The 17,797-nt window shown below is 38.5% G+C and overlaps 1 long non-coding RNA gene across 1 annotated transcript in view; it reads right to left on the reverse strand.

The window, feature by feature from the left end:
- Window positions 1-17,797, reverse strand: part of LOC116155675 (uncharacterized) — a 234,673-nt gene that overhangs the window by 128,607 nt on the left and 88,269 nt on the right. The window lies entirely within an intron of this gene.

The raw sequence follows: 17,797 nt of genomic DNA on the forward strand, positions 1-17,797 counted from the left end.
TTTAGCTGATTCATGGTTACATTCATCTGGTGAGTGGATTTTCATCTTTCACTGGATTTTCTTGTTTCTGTCCTCCTTTCTCCCACCATTTCAGTACATCTATAAAGGTATTTGCTTTACACAAAATCACATTACTCATCTTTGAATGAGCTGAGTTCTCCCTGGATTTGCTGTTGATAGGAACTTTATGTGATGAAGGATCCTGAGGACACTAACAGGACATGTCTCTGGCTCACAGTGGGTTTCCATACAGCCCAGTGTTATAAGTGTCTTTGCTTCTGCTTTTCCCAAGATGGTAAAGATGAGCTGATGTAGGATTACATCAATGTAGACTTTTTCTTCTCCACCCTGTTACACCAAGAGAATCCTTCCTACAAATGTGGCACATTGGTGTGATCCTTCATTCAGTCCCTCAACCCTGATCCTTCTTGATGCTTAAATGGGTCTAGGGATATGCTTGCTGTCACCCAATCACAACATTCCCAGAATTCCCAACAATGAATTGTTGGTTTTCTGTCAGGATGTGACATCTACTCTGGAGAACTTAGCTGTGCCAGCTTTTTCTAGAACATGGAGCCGTAAGCATTATCTCTCTCCAATCTTTCACATTCTTTTTTGCCCATATAACCATAACTGCTTTTGAGGGTCTTTCTTAAAATGTTACAATTCCAGACTTCACACATCATCTAGTTTGCTTTTTTGGTTCTTAATAGTTTTACTGAGGTATAATTGATATATAATTAACCACACATATTTAAAGTGTACAGTTTGAAGATTTGATGTATGTAATCACCACAATCAAAATAATTAACATATTCCATCACCCCAAAATTTTCTTGTGTCTTTTATAATCTAGCCCTCTGTTCTTCTCCATAACCCCTCTCCCTAGGCAACCACTGATCTGCTTTCTGTCATATCAATTAGTTTGCATTTTTTTAGAGACTTATATAATCAAATCACAGTATGTATTCCTTTTTGTCTGGCTTCTTTCACTCATTACAATTATCTTACTTTGTTCATGTTTTTGCATGCATTAATAATAGTTAAGTCATTTTTGTTGCTGAGTAGTATTCCATTGTATAGACATACCACAGATTGTTTATACATTCACCTATTGATAAACATTCTAGATGTTTCCTGTTTTGGCTGTTGCAAACAAAGCTACTACAAACTTTCTTCCACAAATCTTTATATAGATATATGCTTTCTTTTTCTTAGAAATATAATTAGGGATGGAATGGCTGGATCATATGGTAGGGGTATGCTTAACTTTTTAAGAAACTGCAGAACTATGTTCCAAAGTGGTTGTACCAGTTCATATCCCCAACAGCAGTGTATGAGATTTCCAGTTCCTCCACATTCTTGCCAATAATTGGGATGAACAGATTTTTTAATTTCAGCAATTCTAATAGATGTGCAGGAATAGTCACTGAGTAATGATGAAGATCATTGTAAATATTTGTCAGTCAACTATGTTTCTTCTTTGAGGAAGTGTCTATTGAATTCTTTTGCCCAATTTTTTTTTTTGGATTGTTTGTCTTCTTACTATTGACTTTGAACATTCTTTTTTATGTTCTGAATACAAGTACTTTATTAGATGTTTGCTTTACAAATATCTTCTCCCAATGCATGGTTTGTCTTTTTATTCTCTGAACTATATCTTTTGAAAAGCAAAATTATTTTTTTAGTTTTTATGAAGTCTAACTTAGCAATTTTTTAATGGATAATGCTTTTGGTGCTGGATCTAAAAAATCTTTCACTATGCCAAAGTAATTTCTTCTCCTATGCTTTCTTCTGGATGTTTTATAGTTTTAAATTTTACATTTAGTTTTATGACCAATGTTTAGTTGATTTTTCTATATGGTGGAAGGAAGAGATCAACATTGATTTTTTTGTGTGGATATCCAATTGTTCCAACTTTATTTTTTGAAACCAATATCCTTTCTCTACTGATATATCTGTTTAAATTGGGGAAGTTGGTCACCTACTAGTCTCTTGAAAACCATTATTTTATCTATGCTGCCTGGTATTTTGGGTTATTTCAGAGAGTAAATAGGTTCTGGTTACTCCATCTTAACTGGAAGTAGAAGTATGGACCTAGTTTATGAAGTTGTCTCCCACACTTTAAAATGGCTTTATGATCTTACTCATTATTATTATTATTATTTCCATATTGTAGGTTTATAAGCAGAAGTTCAGGGAAGTTAAACAATTTTCCCAATTCATAGAGTTGCTGCAATGATTAATAAGTTTGCAAAACCCATAGTGCAGTATGTGACATCAAAATTGTGTAGCAGTTGATAAATAAGGGTTTTTAATCTATTTAATATTATTTATTAAATTAACTTTACCACCATAACAAGGGTCCCTCTGCACTGTATTCAACAACTACAAATATTTTTTTTCATTGAAATCCATTTTTCCTTAAAAAGTCTCTACCTTTCATTTCCTTACCCAGGATACGTTGAAGAGTGTTTTCTCAGCCTGATCACGGGGTCCCATTTGTACCCCCAGCGTCAGTTGCTGATCTTCTGCACTTCTCAGAAACCCATGAACTTCATTCATTAGCTGCTAAATTGCTGCTTCCAGAAAGAGACAGATGACTATAACATTTCACTGACTTAAAGCTCACATAATAAAAATAAAAGAAGCCTTAGAGAAGAAGGGTTTGGAAAAATCATAAATAAGTATATGTTTTAGACAGTCTTTGTTTATCCTAGTGTCAGGATCAATGCATTAATGCTAAGAAATAAATAGCTTTAGTTAATTAAACAGGCTATTAGGAGAATAGAACTGTTCTTATCACTTTCCACATAAGGAAGTAAATCTATTACTTTTGAATGAAGCTGTATTGAGAAAAACATCAACTGTCCATATTAAGATATTTCCAAGAACTATAATTTTGTTTATAAAAATGAAGCCCTTACGGGGATAGTGAATTTTTATCTTTTCATCCTTGAAACCCTTCCAACAGCACCCTGTCTATGACATATAAGGACATCGAAGGTTTATTTCATGAGCTGGTTTGCTTATGTGGTTTTTTAGAACCAGAGATGATGCTCTGAGCTGAACTCTAAGACGTTGCTAACAACCTGAAGTCTAACCCTATGTGTTTCTGTGATGTTAGGAATACAGAAGTAGAAATCAAGAATCTCAGGGTCAGAAGCGAGGATGCTTGTTGTAGAGGGAAATTCATCCAGCTATCACCCTCTCTCACCCCATCTCTTCACAGCCAAACTCTTCAAAAGTTTTCCCTTCATCACCCCTTCCTCACCTCTCAGACTACTCATGCTATGACTCCATCACTTCACCCTAGCTCTCTCCCCAAAGTCATCAGTGATCTTCATATCACTAATCCAAAGGATATATTTTAGTCTTCCTCTAACTTAACCCATCAAAAGAACATTGCATTATGATCAACTCTACTTCTTAGAACATTCTGTTCCTTGGTTTCCATGACCTACATTGCACTTTCCTTCTTTTATTTTTTTCTCTTAGCATTCCTTATCAGATTCCATTTTAGATTTATCTTCCTCTAAATTCAACTGTTAAATGCTGGTGATGATCAGCCCTAGATGTTCTTCTTTTCTCATGCTTTGTACTCTCCCTAAGGGAACTCATCACACTCGGTCTTCAACTGCCATCTACACAGGTGACTCACCTACTTCCCCTCTAAGCTGTGGACTCACTTAACCAGGTGTCCCATTGACATCTCCTATAATGTCTCAAAGGAATTCCATACTTTTCATGTCCAGGTCCATATTAAAACAAAAGGATTAAAAAAAATCAAATCTAATGTGTTATTCCCATTTTCCCAGCTTAAAATAAAAATTAATATGATTCACAGGAGCCTATACAACCTAGCCACTATTTTTCTCTCCAGCCTCATCTCACCCCACACTCTACTCTTTGCTTCAAGAACACCAACCACACCACTCTGCTTTATGACTCTCATATTTGCCACACTCCATCCTGCCACAGGACCTTCTACCTGATCCACTTTCTCTCGCCTTCCTCTATCACCTTCCAGTTACCTATGACTCATCCTCTTCATCCCGACTCACGTGTTACCCCTCAGAGTCACTCACCCCCAACCTCCCAGACAAATTTACTATCTTCTGTTCTGTGAGTTCATGATGCAATATGCCTTGGGGTGTTATAATTTAATTTACATGTATAATTTCTTGATTAATTTAAAAGCTCCTCCCCAGTGAGAGCTCCATGATGGCAGGGACAAATCCTGCCAAGCTCTTCAACGTGTCCTCAGAATTAACACAGTTGGTGATCAAATAAAATAAATTTGTTGGATTTATTGAGTAATTGTAAACCAAGAGGACTGGATCCCTTTCCTAGCTCTGTCTTTGTTTAGCTTAATGACTATCGGCATAAAGGACTGCTGCCTGAATCGAAGAGATGTTTACCCTGGTCACTGAAGGATATTAATACACTATACAAATCCTGCCCTCTGTAAGGACCCAATCCATTTGCTGATAAATCATTTAAGCATGCTTTCACTCTCAAGAAGCTTAGATAGAGGAAATCATACCACTTTCCTGTTTCATATAACTCCCAGGTTTCCTCAATCAGTGCCTACAAGTGCCCCAAGCTGCAGTTTTCTATAACTGAGCCTTATGACTGTTTTGATAGGGGCAGATGCCTGTGTCTTCCTGAGGACTCAGAGAGGGTAGAAAGTGCACAGCCGGTTCTCATTTGGGGGTGCTCAGAGCTTGCCACAGTTGCCCTAGGTTTGGAAAACTTGAAGGAAAGGCTTTAATGGACAAAAATGTGGGGGAAAGGTTGACATTTAACCATGAGAAAAGAAAAATGAATCTCTGGTTAGTATCCACCCAAATTTCAAGACTTCACTGGCAACTCTACTGCCTTCCTCTACTGAATATGTTACTCTTATACCATATACTTTAAAAACAGTTGGCACATTTTTTTAAATTGTGGGATGCTAAGAATTACACAACAGTTTCACATTCATGGAAGCATTTTATCTTCATTAAACCTTATAATGCAGTCTTGTCTTTGCTCTTATTTTTTTCAAGTTAGGTAACTGAGGATTAGAGACACCAAGTGGCTCAGTGTATATTATCCCTCTGATGAACCTGGTTTCAACTCAGCTGCTTTTATTCTAAGACTTGTAGATTTTTTTCTCATTACCTTAGTTAAAACTTTCTTATTCTATTTTTCTCTAATTCCTAGACATAAATTTATGTTTCTTCTCACATGCACTATAAATTCCCTGAAGACAGCAACAGCAGCCTGTGATTCTATATCAAGTCAGAATTTAGCACAAAGCAGGTAATGTTTTGCTGAACTGGGTCAGGGCAGGTAGGAGGAATTAACAAAGCTGGCAGACACAAAGCCCATGATGTCAGTGGAGAGACAAAACTGAGGCTTTAGTTTGCAGAAAATACCAAGGGGCACAGATAATTTATTTATTGCTGAGTGGAATGGACTTGGGTCAGGACCAGCTATGTAGTTTGCAGGGCTCTGTAAAAAATTTTTAAAATTATTGTTCAAAATGCAGGGGAAAATATTCTTCCTCTCTTCCATGGTCTTTCTCTCCATGTATTGTAGTGTTTTTTATTTGCCGTTTAATGTTGTACACCCTTGGATATGTGGGTATCTGCAGGTTGAATGTAGATCTATGCCTGTGCCCAGGCCTCTGCTAGGGATGAAGGGTGTCAGCTACCACTGCAGAGAGACAAGGAAGTGGGCTGACAACCCATCCAGGAAAGGCAGACAGGAGAGCCTGTGAATAAGGCCCCCAGTCCCCAATGAATGCTCCACTGTCCCATCAGATTTCACTTACAAAATACAGAGTCAAAGACAAAATTATTAAGAATTTCATATAGTAATTGCATAGTCTTAAACCCCAAGAATGGGGCTCCTTTCTGAGTGTGGAGCCCTGTGCACACCCTGGAAGCCAGCCCTGCCCTGGGTCACATCTGTTAATGAAACTAGAACAAAGTCAGAGGCTCCTGGACTACCAAGGGTCCTTACCTCCTGTGTGCCCTATAAAATCAGCACTTGGCAGCTGTAAATAAATATGGTATTGAATCAAATTGGAGAGATTGCAATAAAAGCAGAAAAGGCAAGATGTGTTTTTTAAATCACAGTATTAAATAGAGCCAGACTTTCCTTGGATACTCAAAAGGAAAGTTTTTGGTACACCTTTCATATTAATAGAAATGAGATGAAGAGTCCAACACACAGGTTTTAACCTCAAATTTAACTCTTGTAAGCAATAGCAGGCCAGACTGTGAGGGGACCTCCCTCATCCTTGACCTCTGCAGAGGAACAAAAACCCCAACCGAAGGCTACATAAATATTTGATAAGCAGCTTCCTTTGTCATTTACAGGGCATGGCAGACAAAGAAAATTAAAGCACTAAAAGCCTCAAACATACTCTTGTTGGTGTTGGAGTCCTTCTGGAGCCCAGGACCACCTTCGATTGTACTTGCCATGCTCACTGATTCCACTGCTGTGGAGCCCTTACAGGTAGAACAGCAGCTCTAGAAGGCTGCCTCCAGGGAGGTGGCTGGAAGAAACCACTCCAGGCTACTCCTTAGCCTCCTCACACCAGAAAGGCCCGTGGTTAAAACTGTGCTTACAGATTCATGGGGCTCCTCTTGGGGATGAGACCCTATTCGGCCACTGCAATCCACCCATTTCTCACAGCAGAGGGGCTCACTTTACACAAGAGTTACCAGTCACATTCCTGCACCTGCAGAGTCAGGGACGGTTTAGTGTTCATAAACTGAATTCCATTTTTAACGTAAAACAATTTGGTATTTGAGAGAGGCCTGAGGTAAATCCTCTGGCAACCCAGACTCATCTACTCTGGAAATAGCCAAGGCGTTCAGAAAGATATTGAATAGCCAGCATAAATCTAGATTTGCATATTGAATTGGAGATGTCCTTGGTTTCTCCTCAGAGTAGTTCTGCTCATTCTTATGCATGGGATTCTTCATTTTCTACAGAGAGTATTAGTTTGTTTGGTGGTCAGTGTGCTTCCTTCCTAAAATGCAGCCCTTTAAGTTGACCTGTCTAATAACATTGTAAATATAGGATGTGGTAAATGTCCTATTCTAGATTATGTCCAGAGTAAATGAAGGGATGAATAAATCCAATTACCACACGATGTGTCACATACTGAATGTAAAGCAAAAACAATCGTGTGATGAGAAATGTTTCTGTCCACTGTATGTGGAAGAGAGGGTGTATGCACCCAGGAAAGACACTAGTGAAAAATTACAAACTAATCAAAGTGAGCTCCTAAATTCATTTTTCTTATAATTTGGGGTTGGTCTTAAACTGTTTGTTTCTCATGGAATGCATTAGTTTGCTAGAGCTGTCACAGCAAAGTACCACAGAAATTACTTTTCTCACAGTTCTGCAGGCTAGAAGTCCAAGATCAAGGCATCAGCAGGGTTAGTTTCTTTTGAGACTTCTCTCTCTTTGCTTGTAGATGGCTGTCTTCTCCCTATGTCTTCACATGGTCTCCTCTCAGTAACCATCCATTTCCAAATTTCCTCTTCTTACAAGGGCATGGATTAGACCCCACCCTAATGACCTCATTTTAAATTAATAACCTCTTCAGTGTGGAGAAAAGGGAACCCTCCTACGCTGTTAGTCAGAATGTAATTTGGTGCAACTACTATGGAAAACAGTATGGAAATTACTTTAAAAACTAAAGATAGAGTTACCATATGATCCAGTAATATCACTCCTGGCCATATATCCAGAGGAAACTCTAATTCAAAAGATACAGGTACCCCAATGTTCATAGCAGGACTATTTACAATAGCCAAGACATGGAAGCAACCTAAATGATCACTGACAGATGACTGGATAAAGAAGTTGTGGTGTACATATACAATGGAATACTACTCAGCCATAAAAAAGAATGAAATAACGCCATTTGCAGCAACATGGATGGACCTGGAGATTATCAAATTAAGTGAAGTAAGCCAAAAAAAAGAAAGACAAATACCATATGATATTACTTATATGTGGAATCTAAAACAATGGCACAAATGAACTTATTTACAAAACAGAAACAGACTCACATGGTTACCAGCAAGGGAGAAAGTGGGGGATAAATTGGGAGTTCAAGATTAGCAGATACAAACTACTATATATAAAATAGATAAACAAGGACAACAGGAAACTATATCCAACATCTTGTAATAACCTATATTGGAAAAGAATATGAAAAGGAATATATATAACTGAATCACTATGCTGCACATCAGAAGCTAACACATTGTAAATTGACTATACTTCAATAAAAAAATAAAATAAAATAAAATAAAATAATTACCTCTTTAAAGATCCTGTCTCTAAATGTAGTCACATTCTAAGGCACTGGGGGTTAGGATTTCAACATGTGAGATTTGGGAGGACACAACTCAACCCGTAACAGGGAAGAATAGCAAATATAAGAAAAGAAAAGTACCTTTAGGAAAATCTGTCTCTTTTAACTTATTGTACATATGTTTAAAATCCAAATATGCTTGTGTAGCAAATTTCAAAACAGGGAAAATTTTTTTCTTTCTATAACTTTTATTTTAGAACATTGTTGCCATACAGATAGGATTTATACTAAAATGGGCCTGATTTTCTGCAGCTCACTCTGAGGGAAATGTAGGGCCCATTATGAAAAAATGTCCAGTAACTTTAATAGCAGGAGAGTTCTCATATTCAACTTATGTAATATGAATCTTCCTAGGTTTTCACTTTGAGGAAATGTTCTGAAGCTATTAAGTTTCACATTAGTTGGCACAGGCTGAGCAAAGTAGAAAATACTGCCTATTTCTAAAAACTAATATATGGTCTGATATATTATCTGTCCCAAAGATACAATGAATTCCTGCCAATGCTAACACAAGAAGAGATTAGGCAGTTGGCATTGGCGTTGGTTGCAGACGAGCCCCTGGTACTGTGCCTTCCTCTCCCTCTTCATGGTTTGCATCATCAGCTGAAAGGGAAGGATGACATCTCAAAGAGCCTTTCTTTGAGGCACAGGTGATTATTGAGCTGGCTCCATTGACACTGCCCCTGCTTCTTGGATTGTTGTGAGCCTTCCTGATTCCCTAAACTTACACTGAGTGAAATCCCCACTTTACAAGCTCTCATAAAATCACTCCCCTATGTAACATAAATAACAGTTAAATATACATTTAATTCCATGGTAATTTGCTAATTCTATCTCCATCATTAGTCTATAAGCCCCAGGACTGCCGGGACCTTGTATGTTCCATTTACCTTTATGCCTCTCATCAACCAGGCCTGGAGACGTGAAAGCCAATTCTGGAAACAAGCGGTGCCAACATGACTCTGAATGGTTATTGCTCTTGCTAAGTGACACTAGTTTTAAATTCCAGCATACAGCTTCCTAATTATCCCTAATTAGAGCAACTAGAAATGACATTTTTTCTCTGCATGGACTAAATCAAATCTGGGACAATGAACATGTACTTCAAAAATATTTATATACAAAATGACACACAAAACTGCATGTGCTTATAGATGCATATATAATTTAAAATCCTAAAAATGTCTCAAATATTATTCTCTTGTGTTTTTTTTTCTCTGAATTCTTACGGCACTCTCAACACAGCCTGAATATTGAAGAAGTATCCATTGTTCACTTTCTCATGAATCATCACTGTCATAATGTAAAATAATAATAAGATCTATTATCCTAACTCACCACTGAGCCCTTAGAACATACACAGGAAATATTTATGGCATCTAAGCTGGCAATCCAGCTGGTGATAAAATACCCTCCCCAGTATCTCCAACAAGGAAATAGAGCTAAAGTTAAAGATCTCATTGTCTCCTGCAAAATCCATTTTATCTCTCATCTGAATCCCAGACCCACATATTCTGTTAGGCATCTCTACTTGTAGCTCCATCAAACCTGTTTTTGTAAATAAAGTTTTATTTGAGCACAGCCCCATTCATTCATTTACATACTGTCCCAGGACTGCTTTCATGCTGCAATGGCAGAACTGAGTTAATTGTCATAGAGGCCATATGATCCCCCAAAGCCAAAAATACTTATCACCTTGTCCTTCACAGAAGAAGTCTGAATGATCTGTTTACTGCTTCTGCCCTGAATTTCTACTTTCTTATCCCTAAAGTGGGGATAATAATAATAATAAGATCTACCTCATAATGATCTTAAGCTATTAAATATGGTACTATTCATAAATCATTTAGCAGGTGCCTGGCACATAATAAGCACTAACACATAACGGCTCTTTGTATGAATCACATCACCCCCCTACCTTGGTCTACCATATAAGCCCCTACTCATATTTCAAGAATATTCTCTGACTTGCTTTCCCCTATTCCACCGCCTCCTCAGCCCTCCACTGTGCTCCCCCCATAACCTGCCGATACCTTTACTTTCGTTCTTACTTCATTACAGAGTCTTCTGTCTGCCTTCAGAAGACCATGAACACCTTGAGGGCAGGGGTTGTGCCACATTAATTTTGAATCCACAGAGCCAGCATCTTGTTCACTTCTGGCTTTCACGGCAGGCAAGCTCCTCATGGGAGGTTACATAACGTCAGCATCAGAGGATGTGTTTTCACAGACAGGGAGTTTGCCAGGGCATTGGTGTTTTTTGGCTTGATGGAGGTCATTCATTCAATTGACTTCCAAATCTGTAGTTGGAAGTTATATTTTGGCAGTTGAGCTCTGATCAACATGAGAGCTCAAAAAGCAGGCACCCACTGAGGACTCCAGTTCCAAATAAGTGTGATACCTGTGATGCAGCCAAGCCCCAAATCACACCACCAGCAGCTGACTTTGATTTTAGCCCTTTGTGTGGTTTCATATTCATTCTTTCTCAAGGAATCTTGAATGGGCAGGAAAGTACCAACTGCTGATTTATTTGTTTAAAAAAATTTTTGCCACAGAGAAACTGGCATTTAGGGCAAATCTGAGATATACTCGCATAAAAGATAAAATATGGACTCTCTTTTTTGCCTGTCTGTTTGTTTGTTTTTGAATCTGCCAATTTTTCCAGCTTTCCAAAAATGGTAAACACAGAGGGGCTCATTTTCCATCTTTCCATCTAGAATTTCAGAATAGCCTCTCACTGTTTTGGCAACTTTGCCCTTTCTAGAAAGATTATAATCTCCAGGATTAAGAATATGCTATTTAACCCCCCAAAAAACTACTGCAATTTTAAAGTTCAATCCTCTTATAGAGAAGATTGTTTTCCTTTCCCTGTTATGACATGTCAGGATGCCCTGAACTTGATCATCATTCAGAGAGTTTTGTTGAAAGGCTAAATTTTAAAAGATATGCACAGATTCCAATTGTTCTAGCAGAAAATTTTCAGTCCACTAAATATCATCTGCAAAATGCTTTGCATTTACATCCAGACAACTTCAATGGCCCTTTCTCCTGACTATTCAGGATTACTCAACAATACCAGGAGCAGCTATGTATTGTCACCAGACACCACAACTTGAGCAGAACTGTCAATTTTCAGTTAAATCTCAAACCCAGCTTCCCTCTTCCTTGCTTCCATTCACATTCCTTAAATCATGTCCAAATGACTCTTACCACTTGATTTCAGAGACACTGGTGTTATACAATACTTAACTCAAGCAAGACTTCTCTGTTTCCTTCTATCTTCTGTACAGGGGGAATAGAACCACTGATTATGCAAAAAGCTTTTAACTTTACCAAGATATTTTTGGTAATCTTACACTCTAAAAGGAAAAACACTTCATGTTAGAAATTTCAAATACCTCGCCTCTCTTATTCTCATAAAGACAAATTAAAAGGCTTATTATATTTGGGTTCTAATATACTGTATTATTATAAATAATGAATCCTCCTAAAAAAGGAAAAGCTGTCATAAGGACTTCTCAATAAGCTCTCATTACCTCACAGTTTATGTTTTACGTCTATGTTGGATTTGATATCTTCTTTTTATGATGATTTGCTGGATTATTGTATATTGCACTTAACTCAAGAAAAGTGATTTTTCAAAAAATCAAGAATATAAGTAATTTAAGGTAAGAATAAGTTGAATTCTCTGTTTAAACCTAATTATTGGAAGAGATAAAAGCCTAAACACACACACACACACATTTCCTTAATTAGGTTCATAGAATATTAAACACTTTCTGACACATGATTTTTGCCCCCATCTTATAGGTATAGCATATTAATATTTTATAGTCATTCTTTCTCTTCCCCACATCCCAACTTTACTCTTTCTTTATACCTTTGCCTGAACTTGAATTGACTCCTTTTTAATTTTACACACAAATATTACTTAAATGCCACATTAAGTATATTTTAAGCTATGTCACTCATCTCTAAATCAACCCATATATATACTCTGCTTTGTAATGATGTGGTTGGAATGCTGAAAACTCTATTTCTCATCTTTTCCGATGGCTTCCTGTTAAGTTCCACCAAAATGAAGTGGTAGATTGGAACTGGAAGGTGGGAAGAGTAGGAAAAATCTGGTCCCTTCCTAGTTTCCTGCTCTTTTGTCAGCATCGCTCCAGCTTCACTCCAGCAATGAGTCACAGTTAGCCCCAGTATCCAGTAATTTTGGTCCTCCAGGAACCAACACCATTGTGTTCCCTCAGAGAGATAAGTGCTTACTGTGAAATGGCCCATTCCCAAAGGTCTGGACCCAAACTCTGTGGTGTTCAACCTCTGATCTCCTGTGGTAGCAAGAGTAGTCAAGCATTGCCTCCTCTTCAGAGTTGGGAACCTAGCTTCTCAGTACCCCTTCTCTAAGCTCCTGTGCTATAAGCTGCAGCTGTATGGCACCCCCTTTCAGATCTTTGAGTTTCGTTTCTCTAGGGCATCTTCTCTGAGTTCCAGATTCTGGAAATTTCACTCCCTTTTCTTCATGCCTCAAGCCTTAGGGATCTAACTCTGTTGTACCTTAGTGTTTTGGTTTTCCATTCTTTAACACCTCTTCTTCCAGTTCAGTATACTAAGTTATTTCTGCTGCCATGTTTAGTACGATTTTTCTGTTCCTAACTGAACCCTGAGTAGGATATCATATTGGTACAAACATAGTCCCAGGCTACAAAACCTCTAAATGAGACTCATGGATTGGTTTCATTGTATCCTTGGCCTTGAACAATGTGCTGAGCTCCTTGCAAGTGGGAAAAGAGAAATCAGTAATTCTTGGCATGCTGGGCATTGTGATTAATTAAATTGTCGTCTGAGGTTAATTGTGATAAAGTATCTAAAGACATTTGTGGAACCAAGTGCCTGCTCTTGATGCATATGGGCTAAGATATTTTCTTACTGTGCTGGAGAGCATGGGGAAAGTGACTAGCTCAAGGTTTTAAACTCTTATCTCAATTGGTGGACAAAGAAAAGATCTTCAATCTTCCCTAAAAGAATCTTATTTACACTCAAAATTCAATTATGTGGGTTGCAGAATTAAAAACTAGGTTGAATTCACATACTCCCAGTGCTTGACAACCCAAGGCTTGGAAAAAGTAAGAAGTATTACAGTATGCTTGGAGGCCATCTTGTTTCCTTGTTTTTAATATTCTTATAGCTGCTGGTCACAAAACTTCAGAGTAAGCAAAAATGGGCAATTTAATGATCTCATTGTACTTTCCAGAAAGATAGCAGTATCTTGGAGTATCTGCATTGAGATGGTAGAGGTCACAATTGGGTATCGATATATAATCATGCAGAGAAAGTCGATTAAATGAGAAAAGATTCTCCAAGCAACCCTAGAATGCAGATAATATGTCCATTTCACTTGACCTCAGACAATAAGTGGGAGAATTTGTGGGAGATGTTGACAGTCCCTTGAACAGTAAAAAGGAGGGTATGACTCCTGCAGCTTATGGCCCTGTACTGTAGTTTTTCATTTCCTTTTGTTTAGGTCTCCTCACTGACATTGGTTCACTGATTCACAGGAGTAGGGCTCAGTAGCCATGTTCATTACCCTGACCCTCTGGCCACAGTGGCCTGGCTGTTACCTGACACAAGGGGACAGATTTCCAAAACGAGCTACTTTTATCTTCTTGCAAATAACCATGTTGCTGGGTCTTGGCATTGTGCCTTACACTTAGTAAAACACTATTTCTTCTTCACCTCCAGCCTTCAGATCATAATCCCACTCCTTAGTGAACAACATTCCTCACATCTTGATTACCTAGATCAGGCAGGTTTACACATCATCTGATTTGGGGGTTAACACCTGTAATGATATTCCCTTTCTAGACTAACATGTCATCACCCCAATCTTTCCTACTAAAGTCAAGAGGGGGCATGAGATGGTCAAGTGCAGTCAAGCACACTGTAGACTATAAAGCATGACCCAGCCACCCTTAGAAATAATTCATACATAGTTTCCATCAGCCATTCATTCAGATTATGGGGTTCCCTTCATTTCAGTCACCCAGAACATAGTCATTAAGTGACAAGAACAGTATTTGGAATACAGTGGAGAGAAACATAGACCCAGCACTGCCGTTATGGAACATGGAAATCTAACAGGGAGAACAGACATTATCAAACAACTACAGAAACAGCATAGCTTTTCAGACTCTGACAAGTGCTATGATTGATAAACAGAGGTGGGATAAGCAGGGAAACTGGGTCTGGTTTTCCTGTTCATGGTTGAGGTGGGGTGTTTTCTGCCAGCAGTTGTCTCAGGGACATAAACATTTTTAAGAAATGTACCTACTGCAAGGAAGCAACAAGAGCCTGAAATCCATTCTCTGTTACAATCTGTGTGGCTTAAGCCTGTAACCTAAGCTGGGAACGCAAATTCCTGACACTGTTTCCTCATTTATTCTGCCAGTTACTGCCTATTACGGACAGAATATCTGCTTCCCACCAAAATTCATGTATTGAAACCCTACCCTGCTCCACGATGGTACTGGCAATTTGGGTCTTTGGGAGATAATTAGGATTTGATGAGGTCATGAGGGTAGAGCCCTCATAAATGGAATTAGTGTGTTTATCATATTCACAAAAGAGCTTGCTTCCTCTCTGACGTCTGAGACATGAGGATACAGCGAGAAGTCGGCTGACTGCCACTTGGAAGAGGGCTCTCACCTGAGCTTAACGATGCTGGAGCTCTGGTCTTGGACTTTCACCCTCCAAGACTATAAGAAATAATATTCAGCACTTTATAAGCCATCCAGTCTATGGTACTTTCTTGGCGCAACCTGAATTGACTAAGAGACTGCCTACCAAGGTTCACCAACAGGGCATCTTCAAAGGAACCCATGCAGCTCCTCACTGTCCTCTAACCAGTTCTGCCTTCCACATTTGTTCCCGGAGAGCAGTGTGTCCATGTCTACATCCTGCTGCCACCATCACTCACTGAGCAGAGATCAAGGCAGTGAAGGACTAGGCAAACTCACCAACACATTGGGCTCTGAGCCCAGAGCTTGTACAGGCTGTACTTCAAAGAATCTTGGAATGAGAGGATTTTCTCTCTGCACATCAACTGGCAAGAGACAAAAACTGAGATTTGTAGGAGTCCAAAGCCCTTCTTGGTATTTCTGAGAATATCTAGATACTGCTGTTCCTGTGGCCTCCTCTTCCTCTTGGCTCCAGACTCTTCATTCAGGGTTCTGGTTGCTCATCACACTGACCCAGACTTAAGATTCAGTCCCTTCATCGATTTCTCATCCATCTTCCACCAATATTCCCAACTCACAGGACATATGTATGCATGACTTCATAAGAGTGGATATAACATCACACACAACAGGATAAACAAAACGGTCTAGTTCTCCTCTCCAAAGAAATTTTTGGCAATCTCATTACGTAGGACCTAGTCCAAAATCCATTCTCCCCTCTAATCTCTCATTTCTTCTTTTGTTCATCCTCTTCCTGCCTAAAGCCACCAAATCCACTCTGTGTCAAAGCAGAGGCACTTGGACCTTATTTCTTTAGTCCTCACATACCACACTTTGCACCACTTGATTTTTGTATATGTACTTCTCTCCCTAAATGGAATCCTGGTGCCTGGTGTTTTAGGATAAAACATGCTCCCCCTATTTTACACAGCACTGCTGCAGAGAGGGGATTAGGAGTCACCTCGCAGCTCCTGTGATAATTCCAAACTGAATTTGCCACCTTGCTTCCCCCCTGACTGAAGGAAGGACTTGCCACAGCAGAGGCACAGCAAGTCCATGGCTGTGCCATCACCTCATCAAACTCCAGCGGGGCCCTGATCTCAGTCCAGGATGAATCACAACTTCACAGTATCAGAAATCAATGGAAGTACCTAACTTCCGTTCAAAGAGCCACTAGTGCCATTTGTGGTAGATGGTCACACACTGCAGTAACTGGCTGTTTTCCTTCGAACATTGAGATATATAATAGGGATGTGTGAAAATTGTCCATGCACAGATGGAGTAGTACAGACATTTCTGGAACAGATACAAATGAGTGGAAAGCTATATTCAAATCACTGAAATCCAGCAATTAGATTATTCAGATATCTAAATCAGTTTTGGAGTCAGACCAATCTGGGTTCTATTTCCAATTATTCATTTACTTGCTAAGTATCTTTAAGTAAATGGCTTAATTCTTCCCACTTATTTATACAATGAGGCTAATGTTCATTATCCCATAGGTTCAAAATGAGACAATGAATTTAGTAAGTGTTCAATAAAAGGCAGTTCTCACAAAGAGAAGTCACATGGGAAATGAGCCAGTGCACACACTGAAGCTTTTGTGTGTGCACAGTTACATACACAGTTACTCACAAGCAAAACAATTTTAAAACGTAGCACCCAAAAGCCTATCACTTAATTAAACTAAATCTCTTTCTTGCTTTCTTATTTGAAACACTTTTAAACAGAGGAGAATAGATTCAAATTTTCTATTGGCAGCCCTGTTATACATGGTCAGTGACACTTTTCCTATTTTGCTTAGAATCAACACCCACTTCTTATTGGACTCTTCACCAACATCGTACAGCTAACAAGCTAGGGAAAATTGTCTAAATGAGACGTAATAAACATATTATTCATCCACAATCTGAAACGTAGTTTTCCATACACATTTGTTCCTGGGAAATAACCACACATTTCTAAATAGCATTATTATTAGAAGGACTCTGGGGGAAAACAAAACAAAACAAAACAAAAACAAAAACAAAACATTGCAACCATTTTAGCCCCTGCATTAAAAACACTTTACTTTTTGCTCTGACTGCCTCAAGATATCTACAGATCCCACCCTCCACTCCTGTCCTTCAGCTCCATAAATCTTCTTCTTGGGGTTCTTTTTGTGGCACACAAGCTATGAGTGGATGTGAGTCACTTATGTTATAAAACTGCTGCCCTAATGAGATGATATATTTACTCATTAAAACAATAAACACAGCTGCAAAATGAACCATAAAAAAAAAACCCAATGACCTGCAGATTTCTCTACCCAAAGTGTCAGCTTTAATTGAGGAATAAATTAAACAATCCATCTTCTCCCATCATCTGTTTCTTGATATTCTTGTGTACCTATGGTATTCAAGAGCAGTCAGCATTACTTGCACTAATTACAGAATCACAGAACTCCACATGGAAATTCATTGGCCTTGTAATACAATTTTGAGAACACTTAAAATATTGTGGCTCTTTCAATGAACTCATATCTAATGATTAAACAGAACTATATCCACTTATTAACAGTTTTTGCTTTACCATGTCAATACTAGTAAGATTTCTCTTTATTAGGGTCCTACAGGCAATGATGGAAGTGATATATCATATATTAAGAGAAATAATCTAATCTGTGTTTCAAG

Source organism: Camelus dromedarius, chromosome 8 (assembly GCF_036321535.1).
Source record: "Camelus dromedarius isolate mCamDro1 chromosome 8, mCamDro1.pat, whole genome shotgun sequence".
Lineage (NCBI taxonomy): Eukaryota > Metazoa > Chordata > Mammalia > Artiodactyla > Camelidae > Camelus > Camelus dromedarius.